Below are 24,334 nucleotides of genomic sequence, written 5' to 3'. Positions count from 1 at the left end.
GCAATTTAATAGCAGTTTTATGATTGGTAACTCGTGTTATCCGACCTGGTATCTGGTCAACTAGTATACAATTATGCAATCAACACAAGCTTAACTTTGTATATTATTGTGAAATGTCAGTATCTTACATATCTCCCATTGTCAAGATTGAACATGTATTCTGTTGCTGTCATATATAAAAAAATCAATAAAAGATTAAAAATTAAAAAACAAATATCCCAATATGATAAACAAATAAAGACACAGATGTATTATCATTCCGAAAATGTATTTAATATTTGTAGAACTGGCATATTTTAATTAATATACAAAAAAATAAGTTTACACAACAGGGTTCACTTAGGAGTCCAAAGGGAGTGTACTGAGTTCCACCACCACCAAAACCAAGGCAAATATGCTGTGTCCATTTAGTTCTGCAATATGTCATACTTCCTTCCTTACGCCTTACAGTTTACACTAACTAGGCCTCTGCTAAAATCATTGGATATAAGGATATCACAAGACAGTTCCAATAATGCTAGTGATCATGATTTCTTTAAGCATATTTTTCCCCTGATTTTTGATGTGCTTAGTAATCGTCTGTTGTTCTTTTTTGTGGTTTTATAATCCATAAGCGACATTTGAGTCTTTTGTTGTCTTCAATTATAAAGTATATGGGCAGTCTATAGGTATCTGACATATGCATATTGTAATAATATTCATTTGCAATTCTAACTGTGCCACACTTTTTAACTAATCTGAGCCATCATTAGCACCTGACTGAGACAATTTGCAATGGCTTAGAGCCGTTGTTAGCACTCAAGGGGATAAATACCATTATGTTGCACAATTATCCATCTAATCCACCAGGATCACATTCAATAAATCCACTTTGGATATACTCTGGATAATACCCTCTGCGTTGTGTAATACATGTAAAAACCCCTAGCGTCACCTCACCACACACTATTTACTTTTTACCACCAGTCCAAGGCAAACATTGTATGTGTAGTTCTACAGAAGTATAGCCACTATACTAATAGTAATTCCAGGCTAAATGATTAACCATACACTCAGTTCTTTACCAGAGAGAGAGCTTTAATTAGAATCTGCTTAAATTACAAAGAGGTTACAGAGATAATTATATAAAAGGGTTTATACTCATACTCCCAAACACACAATGTGTTCTATCTATATGTTCTTACAAGGTATGTGTATGCACTTACCAAACCCTTTTTCCTTTCTAGAATGACTGTGTGTGTGGTTGCATGTGTGTGTGTATGTGAGTGCATGTGTGATGTAGGGTGTCAGTGTGTGCTTGTATACCTACCAACCATCCATCCCAATTGTCCTTCTATCCCTCTCAGCTTTCCTGCTTATATCCTGAGATTTTTCTTTACTTGGGACAAGCTGACATTATTGGGAAGATTGAAGTACTTTGCAGTTCTGGTGAACTGCTTGCGCAATGTCGCTCCCTGTAGATTTGTGGCCAATTGGCCGCTAGCAGGTGGTGTCAAACAGCCTGATCGTATAGGATCAGTGAATTGCAGACTGCAGCCTCAGAGCAAGCGGAAAAGTTATGGAGCAGCGGTCTTTATACTGCTGCTTTATAACTGCTGTTTCTGGCGGAGCTTGATAATTCGGCCCCCTTGTCTCTTTGTTAGTTTATAACTTCCCATTTGTCCTACCACATGTGTAAAAAATCACATCCTTCTTTTAAATGTAGACCTTTGTTACACATATACACAGAAACACATATTTGATATAAAAAAATAGGTCTACATTCTATATGAGTTATATGCATATAAATATGTATATACCAACACTTAGTCGTGACAAATATTGCGATGGTGGCATCATAATTTACCCTGGAAGAAAATGAAGTGCTTGTGGCCACCTTAAAGCCAAAATATATCTACCTAAAAGGATCACGGAGGAGGGAGAAGAACCCACATGAAAGGGATGTCATGTGGAGAAAATCGTAGTTATTGTCAAATTGACTATGAAGATTGAAAAAAATCTGTTTTGTTGGAAAAGAGTTTCCGACATCGAAAAGAAGGTTTTAAGGAAGAAAAAACAATTAGGCAAATTTAAAATACTAAAAGCTAAGAACAAATTTGGGAAAAATTGGCAACCAAAATTTAGTATGAAAAAGATTTCCTGAACCTTTTGAGGTTGGAAAATCCAGTTCGCAACAGATTAATATTTTTTCTGAGGACCCATCACATCCCTTTCTTGTGGGTTCTGTGTCCCCCTACCATCCTGGAAATATTTAAAAAAAAAATGTACACAGCGAAGATGAGCGTTCAACAGGTAAGAACCTTTATTTAAAATGTCCATTTTCAAATTATTTACAAATCATTTGGCTACAAAACATGTCTAAATAGTATTTCAGACACTCTGGATTATGGCGATATTTTTAAGGACCTTTTTGTGCCAGAAATGCCAGATTTCACTATACTGATATCTGATTCCTTAGGTAACTTTCGGCTAGATTACGAGTCTTGCGTTAGCCTTAAAAAGCAGCGTTAAGGGGTCCTAATGCTGCTTTTTAACGCCAGCTGGTATTATGAGTCAGGCAGGTACAGGTGTACCGCTCACTTTTTTCCCGCAATTTTAGTTTATGGCAAATCCCCTTACGTCAATTGCGTATCCTATCTTTTTAATGGGATTTGCCTAACACCGGTATTACGATCGCCTGAAAAAGTGAACGGTAGACCCTCTCCTGTCCAGACTCCTACCGCATATAAAAGTCAGTAGTTAAGAGTTTATGGGCTAACGCCGGAACATAAAGCTCTTAACTAAAGTGCTACAAAGTACACTAACACCCATAAACTACCTATTAACCCCTAAACTGAGCCCCCCCCCCCCACATCGCAAACACTATAATAAAATTATTTAACCCCTAATCTGCCGACCGGACATCGCCACCACTTTAATAAATGTATTAAAGGCTAAACCGCTGCACTCCCGCATCACAAACACTAGTTACATTTTATTAACCCCTAATCTGTTGTCCCTAACATCGCTGACACCTACCTACATGTATTAACCCCTAATCTGCCGCTACCAACGTCACCACTACTATATTAAATTTATTAACCCCTAAATCTAAATCTAACCCTATCCCTAACCCCCCCTAGATTTAATATAATTTAAATACAACTAAATTAAATTACTACAATTAAATAAATTAATCCTATTTAAAACTAAATACTTACCTATAAAATAATCCCTAAATTAGCTACAATATAAATAATAATTACATTGTAGCTATCTTAGGGTTTATTTTTATTCTACAGGCAACTTTGTATTTATTTTAACTAGGTACAATAGTTATTAAATAGTTATTAACTATTTAATAACTTCCTAGTTAAAATAAATACAAATTTACCTGTAAAATAAACAATAACCTAAGTTACAATTACACCTAAAACTACACTATAATTAAACTAATTACCTAAACTACCTACAATTAATTAAAATTAAATTAAATAAACTAAATTACAAAAAAAACACTAAATTACAGAAAATAAAAAAGAATTACACGAATGTTAAACTAATTACACCTAATCTAATCCCCCTAATAAAATAAAAAAGCACCCCAAAATAATAAAAATCCCTACCCTATACTAAATTACAAATAGCCCTTAAAAGGGCCTTTTGCAGGGTATTGCCCCAAAGTAATCAGCTCTTTTACCTGTAAAAAAAATACAATACCCCCCCAACATTAAAACCCACCACCCACACACCCAGCCCTACTCTAAAACCCACCCAATCCCCCCTTAAAAAACCTAACACTACCCCCTTGAAGATCCCCCTACCTTGAGCCGTCTTCACCTAGCCGGGCACAATTGGTCCTCCAGAGGGTCCAAAGTCTTCATCCTATCCGGCCAGAAGAGGACATACAGACCGGCAGAAGGCTTCATCCAGGTGCCAACTTATATCTTCATCCTTCCGGAGCAGAGCGGGTCCATCTTCAAGACATCCGACGCGGAGCATCCTCTTCATCCGACGGCCGACGACTGAATGACTGGTCCTTTATAGGGACAGTCTACACCAGAATTTTTATTGTTTTAAAAGATAGATAATCCCTTTATTACCCATTCCCCAGTTTTGCATAACCAACACAGTTATAATAATATACTTTTAACCTCTGTGATTATCTTGTATGTAAGCCTCTGCAAACTGCCCCTTTATTTCAGTTCTTTTGACAGACTTGCAGTTTAGCCAATCACTGCCTGTTCCCAGATAACTTCACGTGCACGAGCACAGTGTTATCTATATGAAATATGTGAACTAACACCCTCTAGTGGTGAAAAACTGTTTAAATGCATTCTGAAAAGAGGTGGCCTTCAAGATCTAAGAAATTAGTATATGAACCTCCTATATTAAGCTTTCAACTAAGAATACCAAGGGAACAAAGCAAAATTGGTGATAAAAGTAAATTGGAAAATTGTTTAAAATTACATGCTCTATCTGAATCATGAAAGTTTATTTTGGCCTCCCTTGAATTCCGATTGGCTGATAGAATCCTATCAGCCAATTGGAATTAAGGTAGGAAAAATCCTATTGGCTGATGCAATCAGCCAATAGGATTGAAGTTCAATCCGATTGGCTGATCCAATCAGCCAATAGGCTTGAGCTCGCATTCTATTGGCTGTTCCAATCAGCCAATAGAATGCGAGGTCAATCCTATTGGCTGATTGCATCATCCAATAGGATTTTTCCTACCTTAATTCCGATTGGCTGATTCTATAAGCCAATGGGAATCCAATGGACGCCATCTTGGATGACGTCACTTAAAGGACCAGTCATTCAGTCGTCGTCCGTCGGATGAAGAGGATGCTCCGTGTTTTGTATGTCTTGAAGATGGACCCGCTCCGCTCCGGAAGGATGAAGATAGAAGATGCCGCCTGGATGAAGCCTTCTGCTGGTCTGGATGTCCTCTTCTAGCCGGATAGGATGAAGACTTCAGACCCTCTAGAGGACCACTTGTGCCCGGCTGGGTGAAGACGGCTAAGGTAGGGTGATATTCAAAGTGGTAGTGTTAGGTTTAATTATAGTGTAGTGTTAGGTGTAATTGTAACTTAGGTTAAGGTTTATTTTACAGGTAAATTTGTATTTATTTTATCTAGGAAGTTATTAAATAGTTAATAACTATTTAATAACTATTGTACCTAGTTAAAATAAATACAAAGTTGCCTGTAAAATAAATATAAATCCTAAGCTAGCTACAATGTAACTATTAGTTATATTGTAGCTAGATTAGGGTTTATTTTATAGGTAAGTATTTAGCTTTATATAGGAATAATTTATTTAATTTTAGTACATTTATTTAGATGTATTTAAATTATATTTAAGTTAGAGGGGTGTTAGGGTCAAACTTAGGTTTAGGGGTTAATACATTTATTATAGTGGCGGCGACGTTGGCGGCGGCAGATTAGGGGTTAATAAATTTAATGTAGGTGGCGGCAGTGTCCGGAGCGGCATATTAGGGGTGAATAATATAATGTAGGTGTCAGCGATAACGGGGGCGGCAGATTAGGGGTTAATAAGTGTAAGATTAGGGGTGTTTAGACTCGGGGTTCATGTTAGGGTGTTAGGCGCAGGCATAAAATTCCTTTCCCCATAGGAAACAATGGGGCTGCGTTAGGAGCTGAACGCTGCTTTTTTGCAGGTGTAAGTTTTTTTTTCAGCCAGCTAAGCCCCATTATTTCCTATGGGGAAATCATGCACGAGCACGTTTTGCCAGCTTACCGCTACCGTAAGCAACGCTGGTATTGAGGTGAGATGTGGAGCTAAATTTTGCTCGACGCTCACTTTTCTTAGGCTAACGCCGGCTTGCAGAAAGCCTGTAATACCAGCGTTGTCTTAAGATAGTGGTAAGAAAAAAAGGAGCGTTAGCAACGCACACCATTACCGACAAAAACTCGTAATCTCGCCGTTTATATTTAATTAACTGTTTGCAATTTTAAAATGTCAAACACTTTGTTTAAAAAAATCTATTTACACAGATTAAAAAAAATCTGTGCAGAAAGAAATAACAAAGGATAGAGTTTGAACTATTAACTAGTGATGTCGCGAATAGTTCGCCGGCGAATAGTTCGCCGGCGAATAGTTCCCGGCGAACATAGCATGCGGGTGAACATATGCAATGTTTGATCTGCCCCCTATTCGTCATCATTGAGTAAACCATTACCCTGTATCTCACAGTCTGCAGACACATTCCAGCCAATCAGCAGCAGACCCTCCCTCCCAGACCCTCCCAGCTCCTGAACAGCAGCCATTTTAGATTCATTCGGAAGCTGCATTGTTAGTGAGAGGAGGGACAGTGTAGCTGCTGGTGATTTTATAGGGAAATTGATAGTTAGGCTAGTGTATTCAGTGTCCACTACAGTCCTGAAGGACTCATCTGATCTCTGCTGTAAGGACAGCACCTCAAAAAGCCCTTTTTAGGGCTAGAACATCATTTTTTATTTTTTATTTTTTTTCCTGTGTAATCTAATTGCAGTTGCCTGCCTGCCAAGCCAATTTCCCAGTGCCACCACTCATATCTGGTGTAACAGTAGTGTAAATTAAAAAAAAAAAACTTTTTTGACTGTGAAACATCAGTCTGCTAGTGTAATCTAATTGCAGTTGCCTCCCTGCCAGCGTGTGTGCCAGGCCCACTTGCCCAGTGCCACCACTTATATCTGGTGTAACCGTAGTGTAAATCTAAAAAAAAAAAACTTTTTTGACTGTGAAACATCAGTCTGCTAGTGTAATCTAATTGCAGTTGCCTGTCTGCCAAGTGTGTGCCAGGCCCACTTGCCCAGTGCCACCACTCATATCTGGTGTAACAGTAGTGTAAATATAAAAAAATAACTTTTTTGACTGTTAAACATCAGTCTGCTTGTGTAATTTAATTGCAGTTGCCTTCCTGCCAGCGTGTGTGCCAGGCCCACTTGCCCAGTGCACCCACTCATATCTGGTGTAACAGTAGTGTAAATTTAAAAAAAAAAAAACTTTTTTGACTGTGAAACATCAGTCTGCTTGTGTAATCTAATTGCCGTTGCCTGCCTGCCAGCGTGTGTGCCAGGCCCACTTGCCCAGTGCCGCCACTCATATCTCCGGCATGCCCCAGTCCAGGTGTTAGTACCCTTGAAACAACTTTTCCATCACTATTGTGGCCAGAAAGAGTCCCTGTGGGTTTTTAAGTTCATCTGCCTATTGAAGTCAATGGTGGTTCGCCCGGTTCGCCCGTTCGCGAATATTTGCGACCGTTCGCGTTTGCCATTCGCGAACGGAACATTTTAAGTTTGCAACATCACTACTATTAACAACTATATTCTACTTTCTATGAACTTCTTACTATTAACTATTTGGAAATATTACCTAATAACTATTAACTATTTCTTATTAACTATGAACTACTTACTTTTAACTCTTAACTTTGTACTAATATCTATGAACTACTACATAATCTACACTACCTATATCCTTTTAGTAACAAATAATTTAGGGTACTTTTCCACTACCGGACTGTCACTGCAAGCAAATCATAGATTTTATGTCCGTTATTTCCAAAGTACAGTAGAAGCTGAAATTCCCCCATCTCTTCTCTCTGGGGGAATTACGGAGGAGTGACGCGTCATTGATGCCAGATGATTGGTGCAGAGCACCACCGATCCTCCGGAATTCACCCAAAGTTAAACTCATGGATTGATGCTTCACACCCCTTGAACCCCCAAGGCAGAGGCAACAATGAGAGTGAAGATGGGAAACTTTAATCTTCTACTGTACTTTGGAAATAAAGGAACAAAACTCTATTGCGCTAGAGTGGTGCTCCATTAATGGAAAAGTAGCCTAACTGATTTCTAACTGCATGTCATTCATTTCCAAAACACATATGCATGAGGTTATTAATAACCCTTTTAAAGAAAGGCAGAACTGCAATGTATAATAGGGAGAAATATTATTTGCGAACATCATAAATTTATCATTTCAGATAATATTTCAGAATTAATTTTTTTGATAAATTGTACAAATAAATAGATAAAAAAATATCTTTGATAAGGCACAAAAGTCTGCTATGAAAGGTAATTTTAAAGAATATTAAAAGTCTTTACCATTAATACATATATGACATTAACTCATTGTTTAACCTTTGTAGATGTTTTGAAAAAGAATGAGATCTTGGAAGTTCAAGCTGAGCCTACAAAATCTGATGCATGTATAGAAACTGATTCAAGTTTTACGTACATGCAAGAAACAAATGAGTGCATAATAATTTCAGAAGATTACTGAAAAATCAAAGTAGACAAATTTAGGCCTAGATTTAGAGTTGGGCGGTAGCCGTCAAAACCAGCGTTAGAGGCTCCTAACGCTGGTTTTTACCGCCCTCTGGTATTTGGAGTCAGTTATTATTTCAGCCGCGACTTTTCCATACCGCAGATCCTCTTACGTCAATTGCGTATCCTATCTTTTCAATGGGATCTTTCTAACGCCGGTATTTAGAGTCTTGGCTGAAGTGAGCGTTAGAAATCTAACGACAAAACTCCAGCCGCAGAAAAAAGTCAGTAGTTAAGAGCTTTCTGGGCTAACGCCGGTTTATAAAGCTCTTAACTACTGTGCTCTAAAGTACACTAACACCCATAAACTACCTATGTACCCCTAAACCGAGGTCCCCCCACATCGCCGCCACTCTATTAATTTTTTTTAACCCCAGATCTGCCGACAGCCAATCAGATTGAGCTCGCATTCTATTGGCTGATCGGAACAGCCAATAGAATGCGAGCTCAATCTGATTGGCTGATCGGATCAGCCAATCGGATTGAACTTGATTCTGATTGGCTGATTCCATCAGCCAATCAGAATTTTCCTACCTTAATTCCGATTGGCTGATAGAATCCTATCAGCCAATCGGAATTCGAGGGACGCCATCTTGGATGACGTCCCTTAAAGGAACCGTCATTCTTCAGTTGGACGTCGTCGGAAGAAGATTGATCCGCGCCGGAGGTCTTCACGATGGAGCCGTTCCTCATCGGATGAAGATAGAAGATGCCGCTTGGATCAAGATGGTTGCCGGTCTGGATCGCCTCTTCTTCCCGGATAGGATGAAGACTTTGGAGCCTCTTCTGGACCTCTTCAGCCGCCGGATTATGGATCGCCAGCCCCCGCTTGGGTTGGATGAAGATTTTGGAGCCAGGACCGATCAGTGATACCCGGTGAGGTGAAGATAAGGTAGGAAGATCTTCAGGGGCTTAGTGTTAGGTTTATTTAAGGGGGGTTTGGGTTAGATTAGGGGTATGTGGGTGGTGGGTTGTAATGTTGGGGGGGGTATTGCATGTGTTTTTTTACAGGCAAAAGAGCTGAATTTCTTGGGGCATGCCCCGCAAAGGGCTTTGTTCAGGGCTGGTAAGGTAAAAGAGCTTTGAACTTTTTTAATTTAGAATAGGGTAGGGCATTTTTTTATTTTGGGGGGCTTTGTAATTTCATTAGGGGGCTTAGAGTAGGTGTAATTAGTTTAAAATTGTTGTAATATTTTTCTAATGTTTGTAAATATTTTTTTATTTTTTGTAACTTAGTTCTTTTTTATTTTTTGTACTTTAGTTAGTTTATTTAATTGTAGTTATTTGTTGGTATTGTATTTAATTAATGTATTGATAGTGTAGTGTTAGGTTTAATTGTAGGTAATTGTAGGTATTTTATTTAATTTATTTATTGATAGTGTAGTGTTAGGTTTAATTGTAACTTAGGTTAGGATTTATTTTACAGGTAATTTTGTAATTATTTTAACTATTTTAGCTATTAAATAGTTAATAGTTAACTATTTAATAGCTATTGTACCTGGTTAAAATAAATACAAAGTTACCTGTAAAATAAATATAAATCCTAAAATAGCTATAATATAATTATACTTTATATTGTAGCTATATTAGGGTTTATTTTACAGGTAAGTATTTAGCTTTAAATAGGAATAATTTATTTAATAAGAGTTAATTTATTTTGTTAGATAAAAATTATATTTAATTTAGGGGGGTGTTAGGGTTAAAGTTAGACTTAGCTTTAGGGGTTAATAAATTTATTAGAGTAGCGGTGAGCTCCTGTCAGCAGATTACGGGTTAATACTTGAAGTTAGGTGTCGGCAATGTTAGGGAGGGCAGATTAGGGGTTAATACTATTTATTATAGGGTTATTGAGGCGGGAGTGAGGCGGATTAGGGGTTAATACATTTATTATAGTAGCGCTCAGGTCCGGTCGGCAGATTAGGGGTTAATAAGTGTAGTTAGGTGGAGGTGACGTTGGGGGCGGCAGATTAGGGGTTAATAAATATAATATAGGGGTTGGCGATGTTAGGGCAGCAGATTAGGGGTACATAGGGATAATGTAGGTGGCGGGGGTGTACGGAGCGGCAGATTAGGGGTTAAAAATAATATGCAGGGGTCAGCGATAGCGGGGGCGGCAGATTAGGGGTTAATAAGTGTAAGGTTAGGGGTGTTTAGACTCGGGGTACATGTTAGAGTGTTAGGTGCAGACGTAGGAAGTGTTTCCACATAGAAAACAATGGGGCTGCATTAGGAGCTGAACGCAGCTTTTTTGCAGGTGTTAGGTGTTTTTGAAGCTGGCCACGTCCGTAAGCACCGCTGGTATCGAGAGTTGAAGTTGCGGTAAATATGCTATACGCTCCTTTTTTGGAGCCTAACGCAGCCATTCTGTGAACTCTAAATACCAGCGGTATTTAAAAGGTGCGGCCAGAAAAAAGCCAGCGTAGCTAACGCACCCCTTTGGCCGCAGAACTCTAAATCTAGGCGTAAGTTAATTCAACATGTGTTGGATACTGTGTAATCCTCCAGGGCACTGATTAAAAAAAGGACATTTTTAATTGACTTGCAGTAGATTTCTTCCTTTTAGAAAACGTAAATCATTACATGTGCTTATGCAGAATTGTTTTTTTATTATAATTTTTTTTATATATATATATTGAGTCATCTTTTTTGACATGGTTTAAACTAATAACTAATAACTGATAGGCCGATTTGGTCATCTGGGACATATTGGCTGTGATGCTTGTTTAATTTCTATTAAACTATGTGACCTAAGACCTATGTGAGCTCATAAGTAATAATTCTTGATCATATGCAGATGAAACAGATTGAAACATAGAAGCCCAATTATTTAACAAGAGGTGGGAGGTGTAGTTATTATATAAATTTATATTTGTAATATAAGTGTAATATAAGTGCAGAATAATGTTTTTCATAGCCCTTTGAAAAGATAGGACACTTAATTTTTATAAAGCTTGCAATCTTTGTTTGAGATAATCTAACCACTGCTGAACTCGTAATACAGGTGGGTGCTAAAACCACGACCACAAGCCTGCAAACAAATGCGCAACCCTTGCACCACTTGTAATCTAGCCCTAACTAAGGGTTTGGTCACAAACCTTAAGAAAAACAAATCTAATATTTTGTAACAGAAAACCACCTAAAGGATTGTGATTGACTAAGCGTTCTATTATTCACTTCAATAATTTCAGGATGCTCTCTTCATCTTTTGTCTCATTATGACAGAAGATCACGTGTTATGTGACAGCAATTGCTTTTGACAGCAACATCCATTGCCATTATTTGGGAGCTGCTTTACCATTGGTGCACCAGGTGCAGTGGCACCAGGGGACCTCTGTCAGCCAGTCTACACATTGGTGTGTGCCTTGTATTAGTGCTCATCTATCTATCCTTAAATCTTTATCCAGAACACCATGTTTGTTATTAATATTGGTTACTACTGAGCTAGCTTTGGGGGGCACATACATTTTTGCACCAGGTCCCTCTGTTGAGTAGGTCCACAACTGCTTGACCCACTCAACATTTGCGAAGTTCATGTATGATGGCTGTAAAATATTGGAGTGCCATCTTGTTTTATGCTTTTTGGCGATATTTGAAATATCTTTATAGAAGAAGAGCTGATCAGTGGCAGTGTGGACCGGATGGACCATTCCTGATAGGGCCATTGTTTAGCGACTCTGATTTATTTGGTTTGGACACATATAATGGCTCACTACTTGCTATTGGATGAGATAGCTCTGTTGTACAACTGCTGCTATCAGTATTGGGTTTCATATGATCTTGGCCATAATTGTACACTTAAGTATTAACATCTGCTATCACTTTTGTTTTGTTTTTTAAGTTAATAAAACTAATATATTGACTTAAGTTTTTTATATTTAGATTTGTTATGTTTATTTAGCTGAAACAAACTGTTTCTCACAAATTGTTCCAAGCTTATTTTATTTCTGATTGATTGAGTGTTAATGTAAATTTAGAAGCTTGTTTGCTGACAAAAATTGTAATGCAATGACCTTTAAGGTCTAAATATTTATTACGCCAAACTGTTTTCTGCTTAATTTCGTAGACACTAAGGGATCACTGTTCTATAGATGTATTGTAAGTCATCCATTTAAATTCACAGCTCAGTTAATGAGACAAATACAGATCATTCATAGGAAACAAATACATTTTGAATCTTGCTGATTCACAACAAATGAAATGTTTATTTTGAGTTTTTGTCAAAAAGCAAAGTACAAACTAAGTACAGCTTGTTTCAACTGACTGACCCACCCTAAACTGATATGTAATAATTTGCCAATTGGCAAATCAAAGTTTAACGAATAAACAAGATTTGCATACATTATGAATTTTTAATGTATATTGTTTAACTTGGTAGTTAAAACAATGTTTCCCATTTAACTTGTTTAAAACACCAACATACTTAGTAATTTTCCTACAAAAGACATGAATCTAAGATTTGTATATTTTTCTTGTCTTTTTATTAATCTGGTGCATTAGATATCTGACAGTCAGTCACAGTGAATCCAATATCCCTTTAGAAATTTGAATTTGATATGGATGATACAAGTAAGGAACTTCTCCCTTGAGCAGGATAGCCATGGCTAAGAGTTGATGAACAGAACAGGAACACGTTGTTCAGTACTTTTCTTGCCACACCAGCAACTTCAAGGCAAATCTTGAACTATTTCTGTTCTATTTGCAGAAGAGTGTTAAACCGCTTTGCATGTTAAGATGCAATGCAATCTGTTTGTAAATATTATAAATATAGGAATGGGCAAGCTGGGGAAAACACTGGACCTTAATACTTTTTAAAGAATTTTTTATTGTTTTTTTGTTATGTTTTGTTTTTTCACAAAAAGAATGAATAGCCATAAATATAGTACAAAATCAATAACATCTCACAATATGTCAAGAAATAAACTGAGACAGGGCACAACTAGATATCACATATTGACCAAGTACTAGATATCAATTCCTAGAAAGCCATATAATATGCAAGTGACTAATCAATTGCCTTGAGTAAACCTGAATATTGATGGCTATGCAACAATTTTTTTTTAAAAGTAGCAGCTCTGATAACCCATTTCTAGTTCTCTAGGAAGTTGCCAAAATGGTGATGATTTGAGTATTTTTAACGACCCATACATCCTTTTCATTTATCTGTATTTAGTCATTTACATGTAAAAAAACAATATATTTCCTCTTGTGTGTGTATATTTTATAGGATGTAACACAAAAGGAGGTGGATTGCAAAATTTCCTCACATTTATCCCTGTGAGTAAACCACCACAAAATGTTATTTAAATATATTATTATGTTCCATTGTAATAGAGTCTACACAATTCTTTATATAGATATTATAACATTGTTGGTGCCATACTTGTATAGCATACCATTTGACCAAATAAGTCAGAAATTATATTAATCAAAAGTTTTGGGATGTCCCTATTTTTAGTTTTTTGTTTTATTAATGCAGAATCTTGAGAAAGGCTCAAATGTGTTGATTGCTGCAGAACTGTGTGAAGCCAAGATGGAAGGGAGCCCATATGTGAGTAACTGTTAATGAGTCTAGCTTATACGGCTATTGTGGTTGTATGCTTGATTCTGACAGTGCAAAGTAACATACCCATATCTGCTGTGGAGTGCGTATGTCAGCAGAACCTTGCAAGACTGCAGGGAGACGGGACACCTGATACCAATGGGGTAAAGGACCTACAGGTGCATCTGCTAAGGCATCGTATTAATTTGAGGTGTAAAGTTGAGGTGTTGTGGAGTCTCTATATACCTGTTGTGTGATACAGTAACTTGCATTTTTAAAGTTCAGAATATCTATTCTCTGATTGGTCTTTTTTGTGACATGTTCTTCAAAAAAATTTTTTTTTTGTCATGTCATTTTAAGTGTACACACATTTTGTTGTTTTATTGATTGATTATTCTGTTTTATATAATTATTAATATATAAATAGTTGTGTGTGCCTTAAACTTTTGTTTTTCCCCTTAATTTGGTTAAAGGGACACTGTAACCAAAATTTTTCTGAAATTTTAAGCAACTTTCTAATTTACTCCTATTTTCAATTTTTCTTTGTTCTCTTGCTATCATTATTTGAAAAAGAAGGCATCTAAGCTTTTTTTTGGTTTCAGTACTCTGGACAGCACTTTTTAATTGGTGGATGAATTTATCCACCAATCAGAAAGGACAACCCAGGTTGTTCATCAAAAATGGGCCGGCATTTAAACTTACATTCTTGCATTTCAAATAAAGATAACAAGAGAATGAAGAAAATTTGATAATAGGAGTAAATTAGAAAGTTGCTTAAAATTTCATGCTCAATCTGAATCACGAAAGAAACATTTTGGTTACAGTGTCCCTTTAAAGGAGCTTTAAAAATAAAATGTTTACTATATATAGAATTGTTGCAGTGTTTATCATTTAAGTTTGATATTTTTAAAATTTAAGAAACTCAGACAAAAAGTATGGGCCCCAAGTTTTTATTTTTCTTATGCTAGCATACATTTGCTTTGAGGAAAAAAAAGTTATTTCGTATATGACACTAAACAATGTCCTTAATTCATAAATTATTGTAAGATTGCACAGTGCAAACAAACAAGTGGTACTTTACAGTCTTTCAGTTTACTTCCAGACACGTTTACAGGACTACAAACCCCAAAGTGCTTTGGAGATGCAAGCGCAGTGGTGAGTTAAACCCACCAATACAATTTAGGAAAGGCTTCACTCAAACCAAGGCAAAATTAAAAATAGTACTCTTTATTGAAACATTGTAAAAATTGGTACATGTTGACATTGCCAAAGGTAATTTCATGCTAAACAAGCAGTTACTCATATATTGTACCAAGAGATAATCCATGATTAAAGGGATAGTAAACCTAAAAAAAAAAACTTTCCATTTTTAAAACCTCACCTCCAGTTGTTCATATAATCAAATAACATGTATTAGTCATGTTTTATCCTTTGCATGAAAATTGCAATAGAAAACATAAATTCTGCCAATGCCTTCTTATAGTTAATTATGCAGTCAAATCTGCAAGTTCTACCTAGGTAGAGCTACGATGGCTTCTCGCATGCACATTTACACTCACTTGTGGCAACGCATGCGCATATCAGTCTTCTCACTTCCAGTGTCAGCTGTCGCATCATCATCACCACGCCGGATGCCGACGAAGAGGGGAGTGATATGGGAGTGGCACTGAAGACGGGGAATGACTAATGAGTGAGTAATGTGTATTGTAACTGCTGAAGCCTTTAACAAGAGGTGCACACACAAACACGCCGAGAATTGTAAGCAATAGCAGGGATGTTAATTATTAATGATAGTAATTCCCCCTGAGCTATTGCTTACATTCTGGCCATGTTTATATGGCTTTTTAACACCATAAAATAAGTTAAAGAATGACAGCCGGTATAAAACAAAGACTGTTAGAAACGGCAGCTATCTCATTACGTCAGTTACTAGATGCACTCTTAATTATGCATGCGATTGCCCTACGTTTATACTGTGCATGCGAATTTAGAAGAGACATTTAATGAATACTCAAATAACTGCCTTAGTGCTGCAGTACGATTGACGTAAATAATTGAATGTGTTATCAGTGAATCCTCTCTTCTGTTCTGGGTAATGGATACTTATCCACTGCTAACTGTTCATTCAACACCATCCTAAAGTCTCCACATATTCGGATCTGTCCATCTTTCTTTCTTACCGGTACAATAGGAGAAGCCCACTCACTACGATGCACTGGGGTTATAATCTTTAACTCTTCTAACCTCCTCAGTTCAGCATCAACTCCTGCCCTTAAAGTGAATGGCACAGTTCGTGCTTTGAAAAACTTTGGCCTTGCTCCAGGTTTTAACTGTAACCGTACCCTTTTGTTCTTAACTTTTCCCAGAACACTTTCAAACACCGGGGCATATTTGGTCTTAATGTTCTGAATCCACTGGGCACGATCAACTCCAACATGATGAACTTCACTGTTTTTGAGGCTCTCAGGCATGCCAAGGGCCGGTATCCAGTCCCTTCCATAAAGAGGTGGGCCACCTGATTTTAGTATATATAGTGTAAGATAGGCAGTTTTACTGTTTGTACACACAGATACAGATGCACACCCCAGTGGCGTCAAGACTTCTCTGGAGTATGTTTGTAGCTTCAAGGTAGTGGGCTGCAGCAATACTGGAATTTTCAGCTGTTTCCAATCTTTAATTGTCATAACTGAAACTGCAGCCCCAGTATCTAAGTCCATGGTCAAATCTTTTCCTTCAATATTAACATGAACGGTCAAAGGCTCAGACCCTGCTGTCATGGTGTATACAGTCAAACTCTGAACAGTCATTTCCTCTTCTGAATCTGATGTGGCTCCCTTATAAGCCATGTGGTAATTTCCCTTCTTATGAGTTTTGCTTGAGACACTCTGCTGAGATCCTCTGCAAGCCTTCTTTAAGTGTCCTATTTTACCACAGCCATGACAACGAGCATTTTTAAATCTGCATTCAGAAGCTACATGATTCTGTGCTCCACATCTGTAACAGTTAATAGGCGATGCTGCTTTTGCTGAATATTTACTGGCTGGTTTAGTCTGTTGCTTCACATTAGAGAACAATACCTGTTCTTCCTTAGTGTGAGAATGTGTCTGCAGTAAACTAGTGTCTCGTGTGGCCTGTTCCAAAACAGAAGCAATCTCTAGTGCTTTATGGAAGGTCAGGCTCTCCTCTGTCAAAAGTCGCCTTTGAATAGATTCTGTACTGATACCCATAACAAACTGATCTCTAAGGGCAATATTCAGATACTCCCCAAAAGCACAGGTGCTAGCCAATTTCTTTAAACTGATTGTAAATGTAGATACAGTCTCTTGTACTCCTTGGCGCCTGTTATAAAACTTGAACCGCTCAGCATTCTCTAATGGCCGTGGTTGGAAATGTTGTGTTAAGATCTGTATTATTTCAGACAAAGACTTGGTAGCTGGCTTTTCTGGGTGTAGCAGATCTTTTAGAATCTCATATGTTTTAGCACCAATAGTTGTCAGACAGACAGCAACAGACTTAGTATCTCCAATGTCATTGGCAAGTAAATACTGCTGTAGCCTTTCAGTCCAGGAAACCCAGTTATCTGTGTCAGGGTCAAATTCTTTCAATGCTCCAAATACAGCCATTATAGTGTGAGTTTGTGGTAGTATACTCGTCGCCAGATGTAATGTCCTTACATAGCAAACATTAACTCTTTATATGAATGATGCACTTGCAACTTCTAAATGTAAACTGGCACTTTATTTACTGCATGACATAGCAAGGTGCTCCTGTAGATTTGCACACAGTAATATGGATAGATACACATATATAGTCCTTTATAATGAATGGCTGCTGCACTCCTTATATTAGCAGTCCTGTACACTGTGTATGCAGCACTATAGTAATCCAGGGTAACTGATAACTGTATAACTGTTAACTGTATAACTGCAATATAATTTATAATGTGTAACTGACAGTTCTTACTCTTCCTGACTGGCTGATGCTGTATCCTCTGCAGTGATCTGTAGCTGACATTACATTTATTAGTATCAGCAATTTGTCAGAGCTCAGGTTCAATCCTAGTACTTTATAACTGCATCACAAATAGTCACAAGATGGCTTCTCTGCACTGTACTGATTCTAAGCACAGCCCACTTGATGACATCATCTTTGTATGGAAGCCTCAATGTGCCCTTTGACCAAACCAGGAAGTAAGCACAACACTACAAATCCTGCCTTGAAATAGGGGCTGTCAATGATGCTGAGACATTGTTTATTGCTGAAATGAAAACATTTTTTTATTTAAATTCAAGCTTCGTTTTGAGGAAACAATAAGTGCATTTTAATGGGAATTACTTAAACTTTCTAACAGTGTAATTTTTATTTGTGCAAAATACAAAAGATTTCTAACCCTTTAAGTGCCTTTGCAGCACAAAATGCATAATATTAAATTTGATAATGTCTCCATGTAACATTTTTTTTTTTTTTTTTTAAATAGCTTTATTGATTTAGAAAAACATATAAAACAATAACAGAATCAACAGTGCCTCATCATGCATTACAGACTTTATACATGAGTAAGATCTTTCACTCATGGTACTAAGTGTCCATAACATGATTATAGAGTCCTTGCTCTTCATTCTTGATATCTTGACAGATTTCTCGTTCAGGTTTTTAAGATTTTTTTTTTTATAAAGTCTATAATATTAAACTATAAACATTATAACAATACTTGTATACAAGATATTAGAAATTCATATCTGTAATAGGTTTTGCATAGATTAAGCAGATAACAAGGGTCAATCTAGAAAACAGCACAATAATTCTGCACTTGTCAGTTACCCTCATTTCCGGGGGTTAGAGGATGAGGTGGAGGGGGATTAGGGGGGGTGGAGGGGTGTCTTCAATGTATTGGAGTTGTGTGATTAAGCCTCAGTTGATCTAAGGGTTATGGTCAAGCTCATCATATTAAAATGGGTGTCAAGTTTGCCTGTTTTAAGGTAGTTACATTTTTCTAGGTTTAGTAATTCCGTTACTTGTGAGTGCCATTCTTGTGTATTTGGGATGATGGGGGATTTCAACTTTTTGGGAATTAGCTTCTTTGCGCTATTAAGCATTATGATCAGCAATGATCATTTAGTTTTGTCTTTGATGGTTGGGACCAGGTGAGTTTGGTATCAGTATGCCAATTGTCTCTGAGATTACCCTAAAAATGTCAGTCCATATGTGTATGAGTGTCCCTTCTTCATCACATCCTCTCCAACTGCGATCGCTGATGGAGGGGAGGATTCTGTTGAGCCTTTGGTGGGTAAGGTACCAGCGACATTGGAGTTTCAGGAGCATCTCTTGTGTTGTCGCTGAGGAGGAAGCACTTTTGGCAGTAGTGAAGGCTTAAAGCAAAGCCTTTGATTCTCTTTCTGTACCTAATTCAGTGTTTCAAGGGATCGTGCATGACGGTAACGTGTCATTTCATACTAGTATGATTTTATATATTAATGAAATTATATGTTTAAGTATTACTGTCTGTAGTACATAGTGGTTCAAAAGTTGTTTGATTTTGGGATATCATTTTTGTTTTCTTTCGTGTGTTTATAAAATTATATAGTTGTTGGTATTTAAACCAAGTCAGGTCAAGATCAGGGTGTAATTCAATCATTCTTCTAGTGGTAACAGTTTGTTTCTTTCTTTCACATAGTCTTCTGCAGGGGGTAAAAGGTTCATGGTTGGGAATTTGAGTAGTGTAAAGGGAGTTGAGGGTGTTCCTTTATCGGGAGCAGTGGGAAAGGTTTGGAGGAGACATGTGTACTGGTGTTCATGGTTTTGTCCCATTCCTGCAATGTCACCTCTGTCAGAGGATATTGGGTGATGATCTTGGGGCATTGGTGTGGTGGAATCCAAGCCAGGGTTCCCATGTTTTTCAGTCGGAATATATGAGTGTCTACAGTTATGGCACCATACTATCAATCTTTGGAGTAAGATTGCTTGTCTATAGTTAATTAAGTCTGGTACCCACAGTCCTCCTCTCTCCATAGGTAGAAACATACATACTGTGTCGATTAAACCGTGGTCTAAAGCCTGCCTATATGTAATTTTCTAAAAAAATTTGCAATGAGGGTACAAAATCTGCGGATATAGGGATTGCAATTGTTTGTAGGAGGTATAGTACGTGTGGGATGGCATGTGGGTGGTCTGTAATATTTAGTATTTCCAATTTTGTAAGATTTAAGTGAAAATTGGAAATATTGCTGTAGTGCTCCATTTCCAGCAGAAGTTTTGGCATCTGCATTTATAAGGGTATATAAGCCTGTTTATATTCTGCTTCATGTACTCTAATCCCATTGATGGCTGTGTTGGCTCTTACTTTAGGCGCTAAGACTTCACTCGAAATGGCGAAAAGTAGTGGGGACAAGGGGCATCCCTGCCTTGTACCGTTGTGTATAAAGAAGGGGTCTGAGAGGGTACCGTTTGTTCAGACTCTAGCATTAAGGTGCAAATATATAAAGATAAGACCATGTTCATAAACCTTTGTCCGAAGCCCATATTCTCCAATGTCTGGTGCAAGAATGACCAGTCAAATCTGTTGAAGGTCTTCTCTGCGTCAGTAGAGAAGAGAACTACTGGTATGTTTTTCTGTTTGGCATATGTTATCATCTGTAATACTTTTGTGGTGTTATCCCTAGCTTGTCTACCGGGATGAAGCCCACTTGGTCTGTGGAGACCAATTGGGGGACTAGTCAATTCAAACGATTGGCTAATACTTTCTTGAGTATTTTGATATCTGTATTTAAAAGGGATATGGGTCTGTAGTTTTCTGTTTTGTTCGTTGTTTTACCTGGCTTGGGTATTAAAACTATGTGTGCTTCTAGGAGGTTACTTGACAGGTTAGGTGAATTGCGGAGGTCATTAAATAGTTGAAGTAGATGGGGAATCAGTGTGGTTTGAAAGAGCTTGTAATATTTTGAGGTGAATTAATCTGGGCCTGGAGATTTATCTGATGGTATTGCTTTTATGGCCGATTTTAGGTCTTCGTCTGAGATGGGAGAGTCGAGTACATCTGCCTCATATTTCGTGATGGATAGTAGATCAAGGTTATGAAAGTATGTTTGTAAAGGGGAGTTATTTGGTACTGTTGTCTAAGGTAGACTCTGACCATCAGGGTTGTTGTTTTTAAAATTATATGTTATAATAGTCACGGAATTCAGCAGCTATTTTTTTACTGTCCTTTAGGGTTTTGTTATTTTTGGTCAGTATAGAGTGAAAGTGGGTTCTTAGTTGTTTTTGTTTTTTCGAATTGCCTAGCCAGTAATTTGCTTGATCTGTTTCCCTCTGAACAATATTGTTGTTTTAGGTACATGGCTTGCCTTTGGTGTTTTTCCAGTAGGTGTTGCTGTAGGTCTAATCTAGTCTATGTTAGTGCTTGGAGAATATCTTGTTTATGTGGATGTGATTTGTGGTCTCTTTCCAGTGTCTGAAGGTTTTGTATCAATGTATTACATTTTGTTCTATTTTCCTTTAGTTTGGCCTTATGTTTTATGAGAACACCTCTGAAGACACTTTTGTGGGCCTCTCATATAGTTGCTGTGGTGGTGGTGGGGGATTGTTTTATATGAAGTATTATGTAAGGGCTTGTTGTATTTCAACTTTGAAGATATATGCTGAGATTGGGATATCTGGCCATTCAATTGAGCATGTCACTAGGGCATGATCTGACCAAGAAATGTTACCTTTATCGCATGTAGGGATCAAGGCTAATCCTAATGAATTGGTAAATATGCAATCTAACCTTGAGTACATTTTGTGTGGTGCTGAATAATATGTGTAGTCCCTATCTAGAGGGTGACATGTTCCCCACACATCATGTAGTTTTAGTTTGGCGATAGAGGTTATGATGTTTTTGGTTATTCGGTGAGGAATACTGTCTGTTTGCGGGTCTAAAAGTGCATTAAAGTCACCCACCAGGAACACTCTACCGTGTGTGTTCTGGAGTAGCAGGTTGGCAATTTAAAAAAAAAAAAATGTTGTTCCATGTTAAGGGCATAGATGTTCATTAGGGTGATGGGATGGCCGTATAGTTGGCCTTTAAGGAGTAGTTATCTTCCCTCATTGTTTTTGATAATTTCTGTGACTTGTAGGGGAAGTTGTCTGTAAATAAGTATTCCGACTCCGTTTTCTTTCGATGGTCCTGAAGCATATATGGATATGGTGTAGCAGTGTAGCATTCTGTGTTCCAGGTGAGTTCTCCACCTTTTCGATAGTGTGTCTCCTGTATGTTTATTATATGGTTCCCCAATTTGTTAAGTTCTTTCAGTACTTTCAGTACAATATACTTCTTGCCAGGGCTATTTAGGCCCTTTACGTTTATAGATGTGTTATGGAATGGTTAGTAAATCTACTAGTTTTGGTCGACATGATGGTTTAGGCTATGAATTGGATCTAAAACTCCAAGGTTTAGGGAGGGGGTTGTTCACTATTTGAAGAGAAAGGTCTGTCAGGTGGCTGTGTTTGACGACTGTGCTATATCAAGGTCTAGGTCAGGAAGTGCTCTAGATTAGATTGATTCAAAGTACAAACACATTTTAAAAACAGTTAAACAATTCAACAATTAAATCAATATTAACAAAAATAACTTTTCCAGGGGTTGTACCCCCATGACAGTTTGCAAATTTTGTATTAGTGATGTTGTTAGGCAGACACCCACGTCATAATAGAACGGTTAAGGCATAAATTGTAAAGTTGGAGTTGGAGGGTTGGGGTAGAGAGAAGGGGGGATGGGGAGGGCTTCTTAAGCAAAATCAATCTATATGGTTGTTAGTAGAGACATAAGTGGGGATAGTTAAGTATCACACATGTAAGAATAAGTCCTGCGTACGGTATTGGTTCTAGTGGTCTTACCTCTGGTAAAATCAGAGGGGTGCCTAGAATAGGATAAATGAATAGAAAATGGATAGTGCTTACATTTTTTTGTGGTGAGCCGACAGGGGTGTCATAAGAGTTTTCATGAGTCCTCTGGCAGCTGTGGGATTTATTGAGTTGCATGCTGTGCTACATTTTTTCCCTTTTAGATATTGGGTTTGTCAATTGATCCATTGTGAATTGAGAGATCTGAGTAAAAGGAGTCAATGTCAGCTCCTGGCTTGTAGATAGAGGTTTTGTTGTTGTTTGTGGCAATTATGGTTACAGGGAATCCCCATCTGTAAGGGATCTTCTGACTTTGGAGGGTAGATGTGACATGGAATATTTCTCTCCGCTTTTGAAGAGTCACTGACAATAGATCCTGGAAAAATTTAAATTTCTATTCCTGCGTGCTGTACTGGGTGTTTGACTCTTGACCATTTGATGATTTCTTCTTTATCACAGAAGCTTAGAAACTTAATAATGATATCCCTAGGTGGGGTTTTAGGGGTGGTCTTGGTCTCAAGGCTCTGTGCGCTCTTTCAAGCGCTATTGGAGGAGAGGATGGTGTACCTTTGAACGGAAAATATTTTGTAGGTAGCCCTCTATTGCTTGAGGCAGTATTGTCTTTGGTACACCTCTAAATTATTGCAACAACCTCTGTTCTCGAGGTCCTCTACTTTTTCAGACAGGGTTTTAATGATATTAGAGTGGGATTTTAAAGTTGTGGTGTTTTTCAGCGTAACAGAGTGGTTGGTTTCTTGCTGTGCTTCCACTTGCGTAATTCCCTTATCTAGGGCTGAAAGATATTTTTGGAGTTCTCCAAACAATCCTCATATTTCTTGTAAGATGATCTTGACATCTTCTTTTGAGGATAGATGTTGCAAGTCTTCCTTTGTGATGGCGGTCATTGTTGGAGGGTTTGGTGAATGTATTTGAGCTGAAACCACTTTGTGGTGCTCGGAAGCGCCCTCTGGGAAAGTATCTGTAGGTTGTTCAGCTGACCTGAGGAATTGATTTAGAGTTTTGCTAATCTGAGGTTTCTCTGATTTCCCTTGCTTTTTATTGCGCATTGCAGAGTGGTTGTTGAACCCTCACAGAAGATGTGGGATGACGCCCTTTTAATGGGGGGAGCAAGAGTTTGGTCCCTACTTTATGCAGCAGTTTTGATTACTGCAAAGATGGAGTATTGATATGTTTATAGATATATCTAGTTCTGGGGCTTGTTAGATAATCCAGATTCGGTTATTATGTCCTATTGCATACCAGGGAGTGTTCAGGCAGTCCTGATTGTTGTAAGTCCTATCTCTATTTGTGCCCCTTTTGTAGTGAGGGTGAGATGGGGTCAGTTGCTGTTTATGTTTAGGCAGGTGTCTAGAGTCTACTGGTCGGAAGAGCAGTCTGTGTCTTAGAAGGGTGTTGTATTCTAGCTGCTCAGTTATTGTTAGGTCAACCCTAGCTATTAGAGATGTTCTCTCTTCTGAAATAGGCCTTATGGTATTTTTAATTTGTGGACAAGCCTAGGTTTTTATGGTGCGCTTGTTTATGTGCCAAGCTTTGTGGAGCATTATGCAGGGACTGACCTGTCTCCTCCTGTCTTGCTGGAGTTCTG

Source organism: Bombina bombina, chromosome 1 (assembly GCF_027579735.1).
Source record: "Bombina bombina isolate aBomBom1 chromosome 1, aBomBom1.pri, whole genome shotgun sequence".
Taxonomy (NCBI): domain Eukaryota; kingdom Metazoa; phylum Chordata; class Amphibia; order Anura; family Bombinatoridae; genus Bombina; species Bombina bombina.
This window is presented reverse-complemented; position numbering follows the sequence as displayed.